Below are 17252 nucleotides of genomic sequence, written 5' to 3' on the forward strand. Positions count from 1 at the left end.
ACTAGACTTCAAATATCCAAGCTTGAGTCAAAATTGCCCAAGTCTCTCCCTTCTATCTCTATGGCCGGCTCCCTCTCTCTTCAAGGCACCAAAATCAGATCTTTTGAGTTCAAAAGAGGCAATGAGAGTGTATATGGCCTCACACAAAAGGCCCCACTAACTATTATTTAATAACATTAAATAATTTGGACACTAAATCATCAATTTAATCCGACCCGAATAAATTTTCAATTAAATTTCACCGTAGGCTCTAAAGATTACGCTAATCACAATGGCGCAATCAATTTCGGGTTCTGTGGCCGATAAGGCCCTCAATTGAATTTCCAAAGCATATAATCAAATAGATATTCCTACGGTGAACAGATAGAAATTCAAAACCACATATTTTCACACACTGGCACATGAAATCATATTAAACACATAATCATACTCAAATTAAGGATCAATTAGCATACTACAGAACAGGGGCATCACAGTCTTCCCCCTTTTAGGAAGTTTGGTCCTCCAAACTTGATTTACCTTCATCGGGAAACAAATGTGGATAGCGTAGTCGCATTTCCTCATCTTTTTCCCATGTAGCATCCGTCCCATAGTGTTCTTTCCATTCCACTTTCACCATTGGGATGGACTTGCTTCTCAATTGTTTCACTTGCCGATCAACAATTCGTTCCGGCCATTCGGCATATTCTATATTTTCGTTAATAGCTACCCGGTGATAGTTAATCACATGAAACGGGTCTCGGAGGTAACCCCTCAACATCGACACATGAAATACATTGTAGATTTGCTCAAATCCCGGTGGCAAAGCAACTCTATAGGCAACTGGACCAAGCCTTTCCAAAATCTGAAACGGCCCAATGTAACGGGGCGACAACTTGCCCTTGTTTCCAAACCTGACTTGGCCTTTCATCGAAGAAACACGGATGAACACATGGTTACCAACCTCATACTCAAGAGGTTTTCTCCGAATATCTGCATAATTCTTTTGTCGGTCCTGAGCTGTTTTGAGTCTTTGTTGAATAGTTTTGATTTTCTCAGAAGTGTCCTGTACAATTTCAGGCCCAAGTAAGGCCCTATCCCCGACTTCTGTCTAACAATTTGGTGATCTAAACCTTCTACCATACAAAGCCTCGTATGGTGCCATACCGATGCTGGAGTGGAAGTTGTTATTGTATGCAAATTCTACAAGTGGCAAATAGTCTTCCCAACTCCCCTGAAAATCTAAAGCACACATTCGAAGCATATCTTCCAAAGTTTGTATTGTTCGTTTCGATTGCCCATCTGTCTGTGGGTGGAATGCAGTATTGAACCTTAATTCTGTCCCCATAGCTTCCTGCAAACTCTTCCACAATCTAGATACAAATTTCGGATCTCTATCCGACACAATAGACACCGGAACTCTGTGTAAATGGACAATCTCATCAACATAAATAGTAGCCAATCTATAAGCATTAAACGTAGTCTTGACAGGCAGAAAATGTGCAGATTTAGTCAGTCTATCAACTACAACCCAAATAGAATCCATACGTCGAGAAGTCCGAGGTAGGCCAACAACGAAATCCATAGTCACATGTTCCCACTTCCATTCAGGAATATGGAGAGGTTGCAGTAGACCGCCTGGTTTATGATGTTCAGCTTTAACTTGCTGACACTGAAGACATTTGGACACATATTCTGCAATCTCTTTCTTCATTTTAGGCCACCAATATGTTTGTTTCAAATCCTGATACATTTTATTATTGCCCGGATGCATAGCAAATACGGATCTGTGGGCTTCATCTAAAACCCTCTTCTTTAGTTCCGGATTGTCTGGGACACACATTCAGTTTCGAAATCTCAACACTTCATTTACAATACTAAACTCTGCTCTCGGACTTGTCTCAAATTCATTAATCACTTTCTTGAGGAATTCATCATCTTTCTGTGTCTGCTTAATTTCATCAATGATTGCCGGCTCGGCTGTAATAGCGGCTATCAATCCACCCTGTTCACATATTACCACTTCAATTTTAGATTTCGCAAAATCTTGCAAGATCTCTCTCTGTTCAGTGAGCAAACAAGCCATACTCCCCGTTGATTTTCTGCTCAAGGCATCAGCAACTGTGCTAGCTTTCCCAAGGTGATACTGAATCTCTAGATCATAATCTTTTATCAGTTCGAGCCATCTCCTCTGTCGCATATTTAACTCATTCTGCGTAAAGAAGTATTTCAGACTTTTGTGATCCGTGTAGACTTCACACTTTGCCCCATACAGATAATGTCACCAGATTTTCAAAGCAAAAACGACTGCGGTCAATTCTAAGTCATGTGTTGGGTAGTTTTTCTCGTGTAGTCTTAATTGTCGGGAGGCATAAGCAATAACCTTTCCGTTTTGCATTAGCACACAACCCAAGCCTTTATAAGATGCATCATTGAAAATTACAAAATTTTCCCTACCTGACGGTAGTATCAACACTGGTGCAGTGGTCAATCTCGTTTTCAATTCATGAAAGGCAGCTTCTCTTTCGTTATTCCATTCAAATATTTGCACCTTGCGAGTCAGTTGGGTAAGAGGTACAACTATCTTGGAAAAGTTTTCACAAACCTCCTGTAGTACCCGGCTAAGCCCATGAAACTGCGGACCTCTGTTACATTTGTCAGTGTAGGCCAATTTACAATAGCCTCTATTTTCTGCGGGTCTACTGAAATTCCCTCATTGTTGATCACATGCCCTAAGAAAATAACTTAATCTAACCAAGACTCACATTTCTTTAGTTTAGCAAATAATTTCCTTTCCCGTAGTATTTGTAAGACCGTTCTCAAATGATGTTCATGTTCAAGTCTATCTTTAGAATATATCAAAATATCATCAATAAAAACCACAACAAATTCGTCAAGGTAGGTTTTAAAAATTCGGTTCATTAGGTCCATAAATGCTGCCGGAGCATTAGTCACTCCAAATGGCATAACAAGAAACTCAAAATGTCCATTTCTCGTTTTGAATGCAGTTTTCTCAACATCCTCTGCCTTAACTTTCAGGTGATGATACCCGGATCTCAAATTGATCTTAGAAAACACCTGTGATCCCTGCAACTAGTCAAATAAGTCATCAATATGGGGTAGGGGATATTTGTTCTTTATTGTTACCTTGTTCAATTCCCGATAATCGATGCACAGGCATAGGGTTCCATCTTTCTTTTTCACAAACAACATTGGTGCACCCCAAGGCGAAGTGCCAGGTCGAATAAACCCCTTGTCAAGCAGGTCTTGCAACTGTTCTTTCAATGCTTTCATTTCGGCAATAGCCATTCTGTAGGGAGTTTTAGAAATAGGCTGGGTGCCTGATACAGTTTCAATAGTGAATTTTATCTCCCTGTCCACCAATTCCCCTGGTAGTTCATTTGGAAACACATCTGGAAATTCTCTAACAATAGGGATATCATTCAATTCAACATTCATAGATTGTTCAGACAACACATAGCACAAATAACCCTGACACCCCTTCCTGATCAGTTTACATGCTTTCATTGCAGATATCAAATAAGGTGGAGGCACTACCCCATTACCCACAAACACAATCTCTTTATGTTTTGGTGGTTTAAATACAACTCGTTTTGTCACACAATCAACGGCAGCACAATACTTGGTCAACCAATCCATGCCCAAAATTACATCAAAATGCCTAAAGTTCAAGGGTAGCAAATCTACATATAGGATAGCATCCTCAACACCCATATCACAAAACCGGTATATAGATTCACACAATACAGATTCCCCAGATGGAGCCGACATGCATAGTAGATATGGAAGTAATTCTAAAGGTCTATTCAGTCTAGATGCAAATACATATGTCACAAAAGAGTGTGTGGATCCGGAATCAATTAATACAAAAGCATCCTGATTACATATAGAAATAGTACCTGAGACAACTGCGTTAGCATTCCGTGTATCGCCCGGAACAAGCGTAAAAACTCTCCCCTGTCTCACGGTATCCTCGGTGGTAGCAGATCTCAAAGTATTTCCCGATTTCAAGATCGATGCAGTGGAACTAGCAGCTATTTTTCCCCCATTCTGATTACAATCTCGGGCCATATGCCTTTGTTTCCCACATTTGAAACAGGCTCCTGACACAAGGTAACAAGCTCCATGGTGCTTTCTGCTACAAATGTTGCACATGGGAGCTGTGTCTCAAGAATGAGTTGAAGTATTCGAGGAGCCCGTGTTTTGCTTTTTTGAAAATTTCTTCTTTGAGAAGAAGCCTTGCCTTTTGTTACTCTTTCATTCTGTTGTTGGCTTAGCTTGTCTAGCTATGTTAGCCTCTGATATGATGGCCCTGTCTAGCATCCCAATGTAGGTTTCTAGCTTCAAGGCATTCACTCTCTCTAGGATGTCAGTTTGGAGCCCACCTTCAAAGTGTCTCGCCTTCTTATAGTCAGTATCAATTACATGAGGTGCAAACCTGGCCAATTCGGTGAATTTGGCCTCATACTCAGCTACAGTCATACTATCTTGCTTTAGTTCCATGAACTCTGCCACTTTCTTATCCCGAACACACTGCGAGAAGTACTTGTCATAGAAAATTTCCAGAAATTTCACCCAATCAACATCTCTGTGATTTTCTCACATTAACATCCACCATCTTCTTGCCTCGTCTTTTAGCATAAAAGTGGCTAGAGGCACTTTCTGAGTCTTTGAGCAAGGGAACACTTCAAACAATTTCTTGATGCCGAGAACCCAAGCTTCGGCTTTCAAAGGATCTAATCCACCATGGAACTATGGTGGTTTCATTTTCTTGAACTCGTTGGTGAGAGCTATGATTCGGTCATCATTCTGATTATCTGGCACAGGAGGTGCCGGAGGCGGAGGTGGAGGATGTGGCTGCTGCCATTGTTGTTGCCATTCCTGTTATTGCCTCAATGTCTCTGCCATTTCCTAAATCAGTCTTTCCATTCTATCCAGTCTAGCAGTAGAAGATTCCTCTATCTCATCACCTTTTGTTCTCACCATCTGATTAAACTTGCATTATACTTCATACAAAAGATACACTGGTATGCATATACTAAAGGGCATACATAATCAAATAACTGAAACACAAGTAGTTCACAAACTTATAACAAATAGTTGTTCACATTTAACAGTTAAGCGCATTCTTGATGCTCTCAAATTCATACTTATCACATGAAGGCATCCTAGATCTTTTCTAGACGCTTATTGCTCTTTTGGACAAGTGTGTGAGTTATTAACTCGCACTCTGATACCACTCGGTCATGACCTGAACCCGCCCCTATGGGTTAAGGACATAATCGGCCAGTAATCCTGAGATTACCTACGGCCTCAAACCAAAACAGACATATCTCATCAGAGTAAAGGGGCCAAACGGAAGAAAAATTTAAAACTTTGTCCATAGAGCTGTGCTTATATGGCACACCAAATAAACCAAACATATAAACATTAATAACTCACAACAGAAAATAGTACCATAAAGTTCTGTATAGACAGGATCATATAAGTCTAAGTCAACCCATCAAAACTATATACAGGTATACACAAAGTCCTCGCCAATATGACAAAACAAACAAGACAACAAAAGAGCGAGGACCGGTCTCATACGTGAGACGTGAGGGCTGACTCTCCAAAACTCGGTTGTTCCACACAGACTTCACTGGGGTTGGGTCTGGACCTCTCTTGGCTCACCTACGAACACACGAATGAGCATGAGCGATAGTCCAGTGAATAATATCAAATAAGAAGATACAAACAATATGTAGAACAACATACTTCGAACGGCCTTGGGCCCGATTCACATTTTTATTTAACATTTATAGACGCAATTTAAGTCAAGTGATTATGGTTTCAAACATACTGGCCTTTGGCTCATTTATCTTTCATTCCTGTCAAAGCGGCCTATGGCCCATTCATTCATGTCAAAACGGCCTCTGGCCCATTCGTTCATGTCAAAACGGCCTCTGGCCCATTCATTTATGTCAAAACGACCTTCGGCCCATCCATTCATTCATATCAAACATTTGTCCATAATTCAAACTGGCGGACTCATAAGGCTTATAAGGAAATTAGTAATTGGACAAATGACAAGTTTCATATATCGATATTACTCACAGTGATCGGTTGGTTAGTTCGCCCTGGAGCTCGACCCTACACATTCCATGAACACAAAAGGGTCACAAACAATTCGATCCGTTCTAAATTCACATTTTCCTCGTTAGGCTTCATTCTTATCTCATTAACTCAATTACAATGCTTAATGCATGCCTAAGAGTGCTTACAAGTGAATGAGGACAGAAAACGAAACACAGAACGCATAAACAAAATTTCAGAAAACAGGGTCCTCGCTTGAGCGTGGACTTCCCCGCTCGAGCGGACCCATGAGGTCTGCAAAAGTACTGGTTATGTCATTTTTACGCAAGAGCGTGGAACTTGGACGCTCGAGCGGAGGTCCATCCTTTATAGCTCCCCGCTCGAGCGTGGACTTCCCTGCTCAAGCGGACATCATGGTTTGCAGAAAATACTGGAAGCACGAGATTCACGCTCAAGCGGCGGTTTCCCCACTCGAGCGGACATCAAATTTCTGGGTTTTCCAAAATGTGTTCTTGAGCTCAAATTCGACATTTCAACCACATTTATTGCATATGATGGCTCAAATCTCACATATGCTTGTACTAATATGGTACCAACACCAAATTACAACACAATGGAGTTCAATTTCACGAATTGATCACATGCATGCCTCAAATTAACTCAAACTCATGCATTCAAGGTTCCTATTTTTAATAAACAGCATGCATGCCCATTTTGACTTTCATTTTCACTTTCAATGATGCAATTAGTGCTCATTCCCATGAAACTCAACAAAAACATGCTTGCATGTGGGATTACACTTCCAATCTTGCATAATTTACAATTTACATGCTAGATTTTGTGATTCCATAGGTATTCTTTACATGCATGCACATATCAAGCTTTCATTCTAACAAAACCAACTCAACTCATGCTCTTGGTTACAAACAAACCTTGAACACACAAGATTACGCATTAAACTCATGAATTCAAGAATCAATTGCTTACCTAGAAGCCCAATCTATGGTTAATTCTTGAACTAGACTTCAAATATCCAAGCTTGAGTCAAAATTGCACAAGTCTCTCCCTTCTATCTCTATGGCCGGCTCCCTCTCTCTCTCAAGGCACCAAAATCAGATCTTTTGAGTTCAAAAGAGGCAATGAGAGTGTATATGGCCTCACACAAAAGGCCCTACTAACTATTATTTAATAACATTAAATAATTTGGGCACTAAATCATCAATTTAATCAATTTAATCCGACTTGAATAAATTTTCAATTAAATTTCACCATAGGCTCTAAAGATTACGCTAATCACAATGGCGCAATCAATTTCGGGTTTTGTGATCGATAAGGCCCTCAATTTAATTTCCAAAGCAGATAATCAAACAGATATTCCTACGGTGAACAGATAGAAATTCAAAACCACATATTTTCACACACTGGCACATGAAATCATATTAAACACATAATCATACTCAAATTAAGGACCAATTAGCATACTACGGAACGGGGTCATCACATTGAGATTATTTTCTTATTTGATATAATTCTATGTATGCCAGTGGATGGAGGTTATGTCGCTTAATTTGAAATGATATTGATTTTCATGTTTGTAGACTCAATTTTTTTGAGTTGTACATCTTCAAACTTTTTCAAAATACATGAAATCAAGTTGTTCCAAAATAAATGACACAGTCTATACTTGCTTACTTTCACATAGTAATTTTTAAGATCATTAACAAATTAGAATATGAACATATAAAGTGAATAAAAATCATATTATGGTTTAGTAGAGGAGTATGGGTGACCAATTAGTGACCTTTCCCTCTCATACCTAAGGTTCCGAATCAAGTATCCTTGATTATGACAAACAGTGGCCTTGGCACGAGTCATGAGCTTCGTATTTTTTTTAAAATATTAGGTGGCAACTCTGAGATCTAATGATAGAATCCATTTATGGAAAAAGCTTTGCAATAAGATGAATTTTTTTTATAAAATTTCCCAAATTTAAACTCTCATCTTTGTTTCACATTGCACTCGTGAGACTAGATCAAAGAGATCGAGGGTCCGAATTGAAAAACCTCTGAGATTTAGTGGTTAAAAGGTCCAAAAAAGTTGTTTCGAAAGTGGTGAATAGTAGCACAAAAACTTGACAAGCTAAGAAGCAAAAAGGGTGGACAACTCCTTAACTCAAAATAGCCTCAAACCACCATTTTTAGGCCATAAAAACAAAGGTTTTTACACTTCAAAACCAGCCTTAAAACAATTTAAAAGGATGGCAAAACAAGTGTATAAAGCAAGTAGAATTAAGACAAGTGCTATACCTTCGAAGCAAAGCACAAAATAGCCAATAATCCAAGCTCAAACCACCTTCTAGAGCTCAAAGAAGGTCCCAAGTTATCTTTGACAACCTCGACCCATGATTGATACTAATTCCTGATTAAGCATGTTAAGTGAATGACTTAGACGAAATCCTAAATTAATTACTTGAGTGTGTTGCTTTAAATGCATTTTATCTGTTTGATGTAGAAAGACCTGTTCATGTTTGGTTTCGGTTTGCGAATTGAAGGCCTTATCGGCATCCGATTTAGAAATTGACTTGACTTATATGTTAATTAGGATTTATAGAATTTTATGGTAGGTTTGATTAAAATTCGATTCGGAACGAATAAAATTAGAATAATTAGAGCCAATGTGATTAACATAAGTCAATTTAATTAAGTCACTCTAATTAAGCCTATATAAGGCTACTTTAACTCCTTTACTTGGCTTTACACTCTCATTTCCTACTCTTTGATGCTAAAAAACGTGAGAAATGAAGAGAGTAGGGAGATTTCGTCTTAGGCATGAGAATTGAACTCAATTGAAAGGAATTGCTAGAATAGAAGAAGGGACCTTGAAGATTGATCATCTAGCTCAATAATTTGGCATCAAGGACCCAATTGAACATCTAAGGTAAGAAGTCAAGTCCCTAGTCTTGAAATTAAGTTGATTCATCTATGAATTCAAGTGAATTGAGCTATGAGATGTAAGAATTAAGCTTAAAAAATAGGAAAGAAGATTAATCCATGCATGCATGTTCATTTCATTACATTTGGAGCATGTTTGCTAAGAATTTTCTCATGTATGTCCTAGATTGAGCTTAATTTTAGGAAGTCATCATGTTTTCTATCAATTTGCCAAGTTTGATAATGTTTTGAAGTGGTGGAGTTCAAGAAAATTCATGCATGTTATATTCTTGAAACATTCATTAAGTTTAAGTTGAATTTGTGTTCAATTGGCATGCTTTTGGGCTTTGATTTTATGAAAAGATCTTTAAATCATGATGTGTTATGAGTTTCTAAGTGTTTTCCAGAATTTTGGCCCAAAAGGATGAGTTTTGGAGTGTTGAATTCATGTTTTGAACTTTGGGAGCAGATCTGGAAAACCCAGAAGTTTGCTTCCAAGCTCGAGCGACCTCCTTTATTTTCACACTTCCGCTCGAGCGACGAAAGGTTGGCTCGAGCGTAAATTGCATGCTCTCAGAAGTTTGCGTGTTTGGAAGCACGCTCGAGCGACAAGACTTGCACTCGAGCGAGGGCATGTGTCTCACGTTCGAGTGAGCGTCGAGTGGAAATTGCACGCAACCAGAACTTTTTCACATTTTACAGACCACTCGAGCCAGGGTATGTGCGCTCGAGCGACCACTCACATGCGGTATGTCCACTCGAGTGAAGAAAGCTACGCTCGAGCGAGACCCCTGTTTTCATCAAGTTTTGAAAAATATTTTCAAGTACATTTTTGCATCCTCTTTCCATCCTAGGCATTCCTAGGCAATGATTAAGACATCGTAATGAGGATAATGAAGTAGAACCACACCAAAAAGAGTAGAGAGGACTAAGTTATCAATTTCAGGTGTGTAATTTAGTATGCGTTCATTCTGTAACTGTGTAGGTTACTGTAGGCACCCCATTTTTGACCGACCTTAAGACTCAAATGTCATCGATTGAGTACTCGGTGATAGTGCATGTTGTGCTCGTTTCGAGTTTCTAGAGTTTTCGGCCGAGTTCCTTGCCTTCGGGCCTTTGAACTCTTTGTGTTTTGGCTCGGTTTGTGCACCAAGCCTTGTTTTCCCTTCCTTGGAGGGAGAGAGAGGTCTGTAGACCACCATTTTGTGGTTGTAGACCACTTTTCTTGCTTGGAGACTAGTTTCTGATTTTCGAAGCCTTCGGCCGCACGCCTTGTCTCAGGACCGCTTAATGTTCTCCGTTTGGCGTGGTTTTTGAACCACACCTTGTTGCCTCTACCTAGAGGGACACGGTGGTCTCGGAGACCAATTTTGGTGCCTGTAGACTAGTTTTCAGGGCTTCCGGCTATGCGCCTTGACCCCCGGACTCTTGTCTTGCATCCTTTTTGGATTGTTTTTGGCACAAACCTTGTTGTCCTTACTTGGAGGGTGGAATGAGGGTGGAAGACCAGTTTATCTCCCCGTAAACCACTTTTCTTCCCCACCAGCCAGTTTTCTGATCAGCCAACTGGTCTTCCTGGTCTTTGGACCATCGAAAGTGGTCGGCCACCACACCATTAGTTTGTTTTCAGTGTGCAGACCACCCTCCCACCTGGCCGACCACTTGTCTTCCTGGCAGACCACTACAAGTAGCTGGCAGACCACTTCAAGTGGTCGGCAGGTTTCCATCACCTTTCTGGAGATCTTTTGGTGCCTGCTGTAACAGCTGGAGGGCACAGAAACTGTCACGACCCAAACCCGGCCCTATGGGTTTAGCACCGTAACCGGCCAGTAATCCGAGATTACCGAAGGCCTGCTTAACAGTAATACAGTAAAACAGAGTACAGGGCCTGGCGGAAGCCAATACAGTAATTAAACAATGTCCAACGAGCTGTGACAGTCTGTATGCCAAAAAGATTTTTCATGCATTCATACATACACAAACAGTACAGTCTATACAAAATTTACAGTCACACAGTACAGGGACCTAATCCCTTGAAAACAGTACAGTTAGTAACTGACAGTCTATACAGTAATCCAAACAGTATGGAGACAGACGGGGGAAAACAAACAAAACACCCCAAAGCCATAGCATGGCAACTCGGAACCTCGCAGTGAGGCACAGAGGCTGGCTTGACAAAACTGGAGTCTAACCCATGCTCCTAGCTCCGATCTGGTGGCTGAGCACCTACATATATATATAAACAGTGAGCTAAAGCCCAGTGAATAACATAATGCGTAAAGAGGTTTAGAATGAATGTCCTTACGGTAATGAAAACAGTTCAATTCAATCAGTATTTCAGTTGTTCAGTACAGTAAACAGTCATATGTGGTACATCCATTAGCATAACAGTAACAGTAGGTCTTAAAAGACCGAACAGTAATGATGGCCATCGGTCAGTAAACAGCAGTGGCTCCACGAGGGAACCGACAGAGAATTATGTCGCAGTAACAGTAACAGTAAACAGTAGGTAATAAGGATGCCACAGTACAGTTCAGAAATAAAGGACATACATTCATTCAGTAAATAATACCAGTTCAGTAAACAGTTCAGTTCAGTATTCAAAAGATAATCAGTTGAACATATCTTTACACAATTGTTACTCACAGAGTTCGGGCTACGGTATGCTAGAGCGTGTCTCCCCAGTCGCCAACCCTACACAGTTCACGGGTTGAACACACTAAGCTACACAGTTGGGAAATATCATAACTTAATCCCTAATTTGCCTTGGTGTGTTCTACAACGATATCCTCATCAAGATGTCTTAAACTAGGCCTAAGAATGCCTAGGATGGGATGAGGATGCAAAAATACACTTAGAAAACATTTTGCAAACTTTGCTGAAAATAGGAGCCTCGCTCGAGCGAGACTTTCTTAGCTCGAGCGGAAGTCCAAAATCAAAGGCTTCGCTCGAGCGAGGAATCCTTCGCTCGAGCGGTCTGTCGAAACAGTAAAAAAATACTGGATGCTGTGATTTTGTGCGTGATGGTCGCTCGATGGTCACTCGAGCGGAGCCCTGGACAAAGGTTCTCGCTCGAGCGGGGAATCCTTCGCTCGAGCGAGGAAGCCAAATCTGGAATTTCCAGATTTGCCTCCCAAGCTCAAACCAAGCATTCTACCACTCCAAACTCGACCTCTTGGGCCCAAATTCTAGAAAACATAACTAAATTCAATGTATAACAAGTTTCAAAGCTCAATTAATTCAAGCCCCAAAGGTGAGTCAATTAAAACCATATTCAAACCCATTTTCAAACCATTTCCAAGAACAATCCTCAAACATGACATGCATGATCTTAAATCATTTTCAAAGCTTTAATGCTGTTTCAAAAGAGTTTAAACCTTTAAAAACAAGATGAACTCACGGGGTACCACAAAATTACGAACATGCATGCACCATTATACCATGAATTCAACTCAAAACTCATTAATTCAAACATGCATGCATGAAATGAGCTTCAATTCACCATTAATGACCCAAATCATGACTTAGCTCTACAATCTAACATGGACCATGCAACAATCAACTCAAAACATGAACAAGAAGACAATGGAGCTACCTTTAGTCTTGTAGTTCAAGAAGGGAGCTCAAATATGCAATCTCCTTAACAATTTCTTCAATTTCCAAACAATTCTACAAGTGAACTCAAGACTCTCACTTCCTCTCTCTCTAAATTCGGCTAGAACAAGAAGAAATGGCTGATGAAATGTTTTGATAAAGCATACACAAGGCTTCAAATATGAGTAAACAAAGGCCCCACTAGATGGCAAAAGTGTAATTACGTCAAACTCTTTAATTAGCTTATTTTAATCTAATTTAATCATACCTAATCAGTTTTCAGGTAAATACACCATAAAATCACATTAATTACGAGGGTCAAGGAACATCAATCGGTTTCTAATTCGGCCGCCGATATGGCCTTCAATTAGCAGTTTAAACATATAAGCATGAACAGATAATCATACAGTCAAACAGATAAAATGCAATTTAACTAACATATACTCAATCAATTCGGTTTCCAATTTCAGTCAGTCAGTTCAGTACTTTAATCAGTTCAATTATCAATCATAATCAATTCAGTTTAACGGTAATCGATGGTTATCGGTAATCAATCAGTCATAAGTCGGTAAACAGTATGAGGGTTGTTACAGAAACCATCCTCCATACACGTGTATGGAGGGATGACTGTAGGCCTTAAGCTTGTTTAACAAGCTTAACCTTTGTTTCTCTATAAAAGAGAACCATCCCCCTCTTGCCTTAGGTTCAAAAAAAGTGCTTGAGCTATACATATACACCTTTGTCTCTATATTGCTCTTGTTCATTTTTGTGCTTAAAAGTGTAGTTTCTTCATACTATTGCACACAAACACACACTCAAACACCATCCTATTGTTGTTGAGGCACTTTGAGGTTGATTTTGGAGTTTTTGGACTGGTTTGACCTCAAAGAGGCTGCTGGAGTTGCAGCCTTGAAGTGGTTCTACAAGGGTAAGTTACTAACCCTTAAAACCCTTGTCCTTGTTTAAGCTTTTAGACCTATTTGCATGCTTATTTTGGCTTGATTTTCTACTGTAAAAAGTTCTGATTTTTAGTCCTTAGCATGTTTGTTTCAGGTCTATTTTGGGTTGGGGGTGGTCCATCCCCTCTTGTGCCTTGCTTGACCTTGTTTTGTGCTATCCTTTTAAGCTATTGGGACCACCTCCTTTTGGCCTTCCCACCACTGAAACTCAAAGGAATTTCAGTGGTGGAAATGGTGTTTTGAGGTCCCAAATAGGAGAGGGTCATCCCCTCTCCTTGTATCTTGTATGCTTGCTTTGTATGGTTTGAGCATGTTTGTTAAGCTTGTGTTGACTCCATATTAGCATGTATTTGGGGTTATTTTGACATGGCATACCATAGTTTTGATTTGGTTTTGTCATCTCATACATGCTTTATACACTTGTAGTGTAAATTTTGCAAACTAGCTTTATGTGCCTCATGAAGTAGCATGTCTTTCTAACATGTTTTGAGTCTATCTCAGTAGGCTTTTGGTGTTGTTTTAACATGCCTTAGATTTGTTTTGACTTGGTTTGATGGCCCCATGCATGCTCCATGCACTTATAGTGCAATTCCATTTACTAGCCTAATGTGTATCATGCTTTAGACCATCATTCTAACATGATTTTGGCTTAACTCTAAGAAGCTTTTGTCCATGTTTTAGAATTCTTAAGCTCTGATCTGTGTTTTTTTGGTCATGCATACCATGCTTTATATAGCTATAGTGCATTCTAGCTCACTAGCTTTGTGTATTGAGTCCATTAGCATGCATTGCGTGGATTATTTTTATGATTTGACATCATTTGAAATGTGATTTCAGTCCATGTTTCATGTTCATGCACTCACATTTGTCACTCTTTCAATGCTTTGGAAGGTTCATGCTTTATGCCTTAAACATGAGTCACTGTGTATGCCTTTATGCCTAAGCTTGCGAGCTATCATTTCAGTGTGTATTTGGGGTTATTTTGCCACAATATAACTTTGATTTCTGTTGGTGAAACCATCTCATGATTGGTCTTAGTAGGTGTAGTGTAATCCTCCCTTTTGGCCTTGCATATTTCATGCTTCATGCTCACCATGCTAGCTTATTTTGGCTTCCTTCCATACATGTTTTAGCATCATTTTGACATGCTCTAGAACTATTTTGGGTTGTATTTGCCATACGCTTCATGAATTGCATAGTTGTAGTGCAATTGGCCTTGCTAGCTTTGAGTTTTGAGCACCATGGCATGCTTCATTTGTGACATGTGCATGATTTGGCATCATTTAACATGACATTTCAGAGCATATAGGACTGCCATGTTTCCATTTCCTTCACTCTTTGAGTGTCTCTAAGGGTTGAGCATTGTTGTCTTGTTTGTGGCCTAGTGTGCATGCATGCATGCTTAGGCCTTTGAGCTCCCATCTGAGCATATTTTGGTCTTTGTTTTGACCTACATGAGCTTTGTTTGTGGCTGGTTCATGCATTTGTGTCATGTATTGCATGCCTCCTTTGTAGTCCTTTTTGCTAGCCTTACGCCTTAAGGACTCTAGTATGCTATACTTGTTTTGATTGGATGGTTTGGCATCATTTCTTACTTAATTTCAGAGTTTATAGTGTCGTTACACTTCCACATTTTTCATTTCTTGAGCACTCTTGAGAGTTGTGTTCTTATGCCTAATTGGTGAGCCAATACATGCACATGCATTTCTCTTTCTTTCATGCCTTTATTTCAGCATTATGACCACTGTTTTGGCATGACTGAAGTTTGTCCATATCCGGTTTAAGTCCATTGAGCATGTTTGTTTGGATATTGTTTGCATGCTTATGTTGCATTGCATTGTGTATGCATGCCATTAGCATTGATAGGTTGTTCATGTTGCATTGCATTGTGTATGCATGCATTACATTATGTTTAGCATGCTTGAGTTGCATTGCATTTGTTTGGATTGGGTGTTAGTCCAAACACAAGAAACGAGGGACGTTTCATACTTGAAGTGATGAAACGTGCCTCAATTCTCGGTCGCTGACCCTCTTGACCGCACATGATAGAGGTTAAGGCATTTATGTGTTATGTGTGCATTCATTTCACATTGATTCGTGAAATCTTGACTCTTTGGCCATCATGCATCGAGATGCGTGATTGGTGGCCCAAGGGTCGAGAACTACACTCCCTTGAGCTTAAGAAATGATAGGGAGGGTGGTTGTGCACACATCTTGCAAATACATTGCCGTGCCCCTTCTTGTTCTCTGTTACAGCAAACTGGAGAAGTGCAGCAACAAGTGGCTGGCTGGTGGTCTACAACACCAACAACTGGTTGGCAGCCCTCCTGAGGGTCCCCAATGTGAGGTAGAAGCTATCTGGAGTTTGGTGCAAAGTTCTGAGAACAATTGTAAACAGAGGCAAGTTGGGGCATCGCGGTGGATTTCCGAGCGACGCAACTGAGCATGCATGCGTTTCTCACTCCATGGCCCTTCTATTTGCTTTATTTAATTTCTTAGCTTAGTTAGCTATTTGGTTTTATACTTAATTAGTTAATGAGCTTAACTATTCAATTCGTGTTGTAATAACTAGTTAGTTAACTTGTTAGTTAATTAGCCTCGTTTTGTGCTTAATTAGTTAGCTTGTTAGTTAATTATTTTTGTGATGTAATAATTAGTTTAATTAGCTTAGATTAGCTAGTTAGCTTCTTATTCGGACCCTCCGTCGAGAGGGCCAACTATTGTAATAAGCATGCGTGTGTGTGATGCATGTCTTCCAACCTCCATTTCTTTCTCCCTTTAACTTAACCGCTTATGATGGTTAGTTTTAGGGCATATTTTGATTAGCATACTTATGCTTCGTATGCGTGCATCCATTCATATGTTTTGCATGCACCAGGCTCGGCGCATCATGCTAACTGCATTGTATTTTAATACATTTACTTGAATACGTGTTCAACAACATGTTATCAAGTTGCATTTCACATGATTAGAATAGCCAAGCTTATCTTAGTTGCATTTTTGCATGTGTTGCATTAGCCATCTTAACATGAACTAGGATCATGCATGATTTCTAACTAGTTCTCTATTTTGGCTCGGAGTACACTATGAGTGTTTATGCTTTAGCATACTGCATGAGATGTGTATGTTGCCATGTTAGCATACTTGCCATGAGGCTATCTTCTTAACTGATATAACTGCATGAATGCCTGTGGATGAAGGTTAGATTGCTTGAATTGGAACAATTCATCAAAATGCGAGTTCTAAGCCCATTTGAGGGTGGCAAAATCCACGACTTAGCCTACTTACGAGTAGCAAACTTTAAATCATTTTCACAAACGAAAATGCAATGATTTTGTTCCAACTTAGGTGATCTAGTCTATACTTGTATGCTGTGCGCATCACATAGTAATTCTAGGTTAATAACCGGAATAAGAACACATGTGTTTTCAAAAACAATATATCATGTTAGTAAAGGCCGAACTTTGATCGGGCGAGCGGGTGTGCTCGTTGCATGACCTTCCCCTCTCGTACCCAAGTTCTCGAGCCGAGACAACTTTGGTGATAACGGACACGTGGCCTTAGGCACGAATCAGAGTTTCCTAAAATTTTCAAAATAAAACATTTAGGTGGCGACTCTGTATCTGGCAAAGTAGTCCATGTTTGGCACTTCTTTAAAATCGATTTTCCAAAATAATTTTCCGGATTTGGACTC

Source organism: Camellia sinensis, chromosome 9 (assembly GCF_055761805.1).
Source record: "Camellia sinensis isolate YWXY chromosome 9, ASM5576180v1, whole genome shotgun sequence".
Classification (NCBI taxonomy): domain Eukaryota; kingdom Viridiplantae; phylum Streptophyta; class Magnoliopsida; order Ericales; family Theaceae; genus Camellia; species Camellia sinensis.